We start from the raw sequence: 6952 nt of genomic DNA, 5'->3' as shown, positions 1-6952 counted from the left end.
ATATGGGCTATTTTGCATATTGCCACTCTACAAACTTCTAAAATACGTTAGGAGATATAAAATACTTTTCGGTGCAATCCGGTATCTTACTGATACAATTTAAAGGTAGGTCTTGAAGAACTACCTAGTCTTAAAAAGAATTTAAAAGATACTAGAACAGGCGAAGCACGGAAGAGGGTCGCGACAGTCGGCCGGACGGCGAAATATGAACACCCTCCACGGTTATTAATCTGGTCAATTATTACGAAACTGCCGCACACTGTGACACATGTCTTCTTTGTCGCATCCGCTAAGACTTAGGGCTGTCCGAAGAGGAAAATGTAAAAAAAATACGTTTAGCCCGTATTCGCCGAACGAATAAAGATAAAAAAACAATAAATAATACCAACGCTTACTAATTACAAGTGCACACGTGTTTTTAATATTTATCTTCTTTTTAATATAAATCTTATAGCATATTGGACACTACAAAGTAATTTTATAAGATACATATATTAATATGAATTTATGCCGGTAAGAATACTTAATTATATTGTATCGTAGTATATATGATTATTGCGAATAAAAGAAAGGAACGTTAATAATAGTAGCAAAAGAGGTAGTTGGTAATTTAATAAAAATGATAAAATAGGTTGTTTTTATTTGTAACTATGATGTTTAAATTTTAATATTATTGAAAAAAAGTTTGTTTATTTTTGATTCACTTAAAGGAAATTTTTAATTTTTTCATAAAAAGTAGTTCGGCATGTACCTAAAAAAAATTGAAACGTGTTTTGCTTTTTATTAAATATACATGTTATAAATATAAAAATTTGTTTCATCGTTATAATTGATTCTTTTGTGTGAAATTTATACACCAAATGTACAAGTTTTTTTTTAAATTAACTAGCAACGTCGATTGACATATATTTTGCATTTACTGTTATATAATATTATTGCAAATTTGTTCAATACAACGTATAAATATTGTTTATAGGTTATTTTTAATGTTACGGTTCGATAAGGTTTAAGCTTGAACCAATAAAACAAATTTACGATACAGATTTATCTTCTAATTTACTGAACAAATGTAGTTTTTAAAAAAATACAAATATGAGATATCTTAATAAATTTACAATGTGAATGATAACGTGCTCGGATAAAAGATGTAAATAATTTTTATATAATAGATTAGATGTTTTCCGTTCCATTCGCGAACTTTATGTTAGCCCCCTCAACCCTTCTTGTAGGTGAAATATAGTAAAGTCCATTTTTTGTAGCGTCTACTGGGCAAAATACATCTAAGTATATTACTGTGAAATTTACTAGATATAGTGACGAGTCAGTGCATAGGTGAAAATCTCTTATAGAATATATGTAAATAGAAGTGACAATGAGTTTTCTAAATTGTAAATTGTTTTATCTGCCACAGAACATTGTTTTAGCTGTGTTATATCTAACGATCGGTTTTGTGTGGTGTGAATACATGTAACTATTTTTTATTCGCACAGATGTAGCGCTGTTAACTTTCACGGCATTTAAAGTATACGTGTAAGGTAATGTGTCATATTATGTGTTACTACGAGTATACAATGATATAATACCATCATATGATGCGTGAATTCGAGAGTTTATGTTGGGTTTCAAACAAGTCCTGTAAAATCGGTGCGTGTCCGAGTCCCAGCCCTGCGCCTGAGCGCGACCGTTCCAATGCGCGTGGACAGGTGCGGGCGGCTGCCGCGCGTTTTCATACAAAACCAACGTTTCACATATAAAAGGCACTTCCTTTCATCCCACAACCTACCGTCGGGAATGCCCATTAATTTGCCAACACAATATTTTTAGTGCGCGGCTCGCGTGTAATATATCGTGCCCACGTGTCCCCGTATGTCGTCCGCCGAACGGCTGCGTCAAATTATTTTCGTTCATGTCACAAGATACGGCGCTCATCTGGATGCTTTTCCTTTAAAAATCACACCAGTTGGTAGTTTAATAACGTATGCACGGAGTGAACTTCCTTTGGAAAGTTTGTTGCAGACGGCTAACAGTCAGAGGTTGCTCTTATTTTATTTTACTCTAATTTAAATCTTTTTCAAATTTTCGAAAGTTATGAATTGAAAAAAATTAAAGAAATTGAAGCAAAAGTTTCCAAATGCAGTCGAGACTGTGTCTTGGAATACCATTCACATCACTAAAACATAATTTTCCAACAATAATTGATCATCAATTATTCAGTTTTGTGTTAGAACATATGTGTATGTTTGCGTTTGGATAGTTTTAAGAGGTTTTTCTTTCTATAATGAAAATATTGGCAATTGTTTAACTCCTAAGAGTGACCACATTAAAAATAAAAAAAATATTATCTCGTCATATACAGAACAACCTTGCTTGAATACACAAAGGTTAAAAACGAAATGGCGGGATTTGATAATGGCATAACAGGATATTTTTATTTATTATTTCCTAGAATTATTTAACAGCGTTAACTTTTAACAGACTATACTAACATCAAACGGTACATTAAATCAGACAGGCGCCAGTATATTTCAAAACCTAAGAGAAAATGAAATTTATGTGCCCTTTTCATGGCTTTTGTGTCATTTTAGTTTTGTCAGAGAAATATCAACCGCCATATTATAATTTTCATGTAGTGGTTAAGTTTATGAATAATCGAAAGAATGTTATTAATTTTCTACCTTTATGTTCTGGCAATAAAGTGAAGATATCGACTATCTTATTTTAGCTTAATGATTTTCAAGTAAAACATTTGTATTATTAATTTAATTTAATGAAAAACATTTGCAGTTTTTTTTAACTAAGATTCAAATCAATACAAGATGTTAAATGCATGCATTTTGATTAATAGTTCGCAAGTAAGCTTAATTTAACAAGTTGTCTGTACCGTATAAAATATTATTAATGTTTTCTTAGGTAAGAAAACGTAAAATATGTTTAACTGGTGACAATTCTTATTAATCAGCTTCTTGAAGCAATTTTAACAGCTGTACTTGTCAACTTACTGGGATCATAACAAACCTTTGTTTAGATAATACGGTGAGTAATCGAGACGAGGATAAGAAAAAATAGACAATAAATCTCGGCGACTGTGATGTGGTGCGTTCAGGTCGGTGTTCGCTACTGTCCGACAGCTGCGTTCCACTTGTGGCTGCGCGGTTGGTAAATAGAACCCTGACTTGCAGACGTACGGAGTAACTGCGATCTATATTAGTACAGCTCGTGTTTAATAGCATTTGTCGTAGAACCGCTACTTGGTGTTCATTGCTACAAACGTATTTGCTACTTTCAATTAACACAAATAACTATGATCATTTTCATTATTTATGTATTTAAATATAGATAACAAGCCCTTTTTTATTGTTTATATTTTGATATCTATTTAAGTTTACTTTTCCTTGCTTTATTATTTTTCATTTTTTCCACGGCGTGCTTGTCTTATCGACATTAACCTGACATTAAGTGACATGACTTATCTACGGGGATGATTGGTTAAAACAGTAAAAGCTTTGAAGTTGTGAAAGTATAGCTCATTTGCAGTCATTTGAGATACGGATCACTCTAAGTAAAAACCAATGGTTTCAAATATACTAAATAACGTAATGATAATATAATAGGAAAAGTATTTTGAAAATTCGGATTACTACATCGTTTCAGACCATAGATGCTCACTGCAAGTCATAGGCCTCTCTTAAAGATATCTATGGGGGAATATGTCAAAACAGTCACACTTGGCAAGCGTGTTGGCGATCGCAGTGTGGCATTATGACACGCAGAGGATGCTACTGCCGATCCTCTGAAAATTTCTTTGTGATCAATGGCAATCCTGTATACTTAATGCACAAGTGAATTATATATAAGACTTTATCCTGGTAATCGAACTCGCGATCAACGATGACAAATCTTACTTCTCAACCGCTAGGCTACATCAGCTCGACTTACTACATACTAAAATTATGTACAATGCAATGCGTCCGTCATAATCATTTCGTGCCCCTGCAGCGGTGGGGATCCATACAGGATTTCTCCATTAGAAAAGGAAAATAAGGAAATTGTGTAATGTTATATTTTTACCAATATATTGAACATTAAATTAAATATTTTGGAATTAATTACAAGGCGTAAGGCTGTCTTAACAGATCGAAGTAAGACCCAGGTAAATTATAATAATATAACCATATTTTCATCCATGTTGAATGTCGAAAAAAAATTAAAAGAAAATTTCTTTCGAATATTCTTTGACATACTTGTCATAAAAAATTAAATGAAGGCCGCAATGAACAATAAATCGATTGTATTCATTTAATCTATTGATATTTTTGTTTTGTAGCAGTCGTTTAAAACGCAAGGAGCTTTCGTCGGCGTCATGATTCAGCTGAGTCACTCGAGACGCGTCGGTGTTGCGACGCTACTGACTCTGCGCGAACGCCGTGATTTATTTACGCGGCCTAGTACATCTACAGGCACGTTTTTATACCTACTAAACATTCACGACTATTGCCTAAATCCGATTATTTAATACTCAAATTGTGTGTAGCTAAAACAATGACTTATATTTTTTCATCTTTGATTGCGTAAAGATGGAAAAACTTTAAAGGAATGAATTTATCAAAAATGTACCAAAATCAATGGCTTCAAAAATAATAAATAACGTAGTGATATAGAAAGTAAGTGTTTTTAGATTCGGATTACTACATATAAAAATGAATTATTGTTTCCTCTGTCCTTGCAAACTTTGTACTGTCCCAAGTTATTGTCACTATCACTAGTCTCATTCCAATTGCAAAAAATAAATAATGTAACATAAATAAGAGTTTTCATTTTATATAGCATGATTGAAGCCTTAGAGGTTCTAGTTGATAAAAGAGCTTTACAATCCATTTAAAGCTTTTACACAATCATTCTGTATATAATAGATTTACTTCTATGTACTGACGCATCACAATATCTCTAGAAGCATAAGGCTTTGAGATTTAAAATTGTGTAAGATTATTTTTTTTGCTGAGTAGAGATAAGCTAAGACGGATGTTATGAAATTCCACATGCAAAGATAGTTAAGGGGTTTCTTAAAAACTGTCAAAATGACTCTTGTAGTATAAAACTTTGTCAGATTTTGTGAGGAGTGTTAAATACTAGGAAGAATAGATTTTTTGAAATTATGTTCACAAAACAAAGCGCGAGTTCCGCTAAATAGGCATGGTACAGCTATTTAGCTAGAGAAAGAGCATTTCAAATATTTAAAAATTGTTTTTTATCTAGGTTGGAACGGCCTTAATGTTTTTGTATGTTTCGGTAAAGACGTGTTTAGTGCGTACGTCTGCGCATGCGAGGCTCGGTGATCCGAGCGATAAGTTGCGGATATCGCATGGGCGCTAGTTCGTTATTAATCATGCGCTCTCATAATCTCCGGCGTCGGCGCCGCCTTGTTTGTCTAAGGGCTTGGCGCAAGTGCAATGTGCCAGATTTGTATTAAATTTCTTTTATTTTATCAAAACTGTAAACGTAGCTGGTTTTACTGTTTATTCATTTATCCGTATTATTTTCCACTTTGGATCATTTATAATATACTTCATGAGAAGAATGTGAAAAGGAATCAATTTTATAAAAAAGTCTATCCCAATGACTTTATCTATAATGGCATCTTTTAACATAAAACTAAACGGTTTCTAATGCGACAAGATCTGGGAAGAGCACACAGCAATCTCAGATTGCTTTTATTGTTGATACTTACAGTCTTCTTAACACATCAGTAGGGCAATTCCTTTCCATGTTTTATACTTTAATCCTAGGTTCTATTAGTATAATGTATAGTATAATGCACGAAAATACCCGTTTATCTAAAAAAATATTACTGATCGAATAACAATATATCACTTTGTCATCATCGAAGTAGACTGGAAAACTTTGGAGAATACTATAGCGTATCATACTTTTTTTTATTATAGGATTTAGTAAGTATAAACTTTAGGCAAGAGCAGCGCAGGACTTCCATCCACAAGGTGGAGAGATGAAAATTCTGAGGGCATCAGAAGACCTAGAAGATTGGAAATCTATAGAGGATGCCTATGTTCTGCAGTCGATTTCCTACCGCAGAAATGATGATGATAAAGCTTAGGAAAAGATGTATAAGGCAAACATATTGTAAAAATGATTAATTTATATCGGTATTTTGTTACGTTTCAACTTTATCATAAATAAAAAGAAAAATGGCATTGTGTTTAGATATTTTCTTGTAGGTATGGAGTCTTTTACTCTGACGTAGAATCTCTTCATATCTGATTAATTGCTCTTTCGAGAATTTTTTTAAACTAAAATTTGTATTTTTGCACAAAATCGTTCTTTTTTTTACTTCTATTTTTAGCCTAAAAATGACCTTTAAGATCAGACTGCTTTTCCACATCGATCATTCTTTTTTACAATATTACTGGATTGACTCATCGAAGCCGTACCGCATAAGAGAATACAAATTCTACTCTTGCGCCACGCATGCCTCTTGCACGTGCGCGTATTTTGTTAACAAGTCGAATTATTCGCCTCGTTTGCCGACTGCTCTAATACAAAGTATATAAACGGGATGACGTGTTAAAAAGATTCAGATGTTATTGTTTATAATATGAAGCTCATAAGTGGACCGGCGGGTTGTTGATGGAAGCTTTTAGTTTGCTTTCTATACATAGAGCAAAGACTATAAAATAGATTATTTGATTACATTTCGTTTAGTTATGCAGACCTACAAGTTGTTTGTCATTTTATTTAAATAACGTGTTACTCTTTAAATAATATTTATTTATTGCCTTTCTGTTCACATTCTCATAACTCTTCTATTCACATTTAAATTTTTATTATAGCCGTTAAGAAATTCATAGAAATAATGTTGTAAATGTGTAGCAAATTTGCGATGGTCTAATCCGATATTCATATAATTTTAATGTTAATATATTGTATAAACGTAATATTT

This window comes from Battus philenor, unplaced genomic scaffold (assembly GCF_028537555.1).
Source record: "Battus philenor isolate CCGP_79_NKW_IND1 unplaced genomic scaffold, ilBatPhil1.0.hap1 SCAF_16, whole genome shotgun sequence".
NCBI lineage: Eukaryota > Metazoa > Arthropoda > Insecta > Lepidoptera > Papilionidae > Battus > Battus philenor.
Note: the sequence above shows the minus strand (reverse complement) of the source record.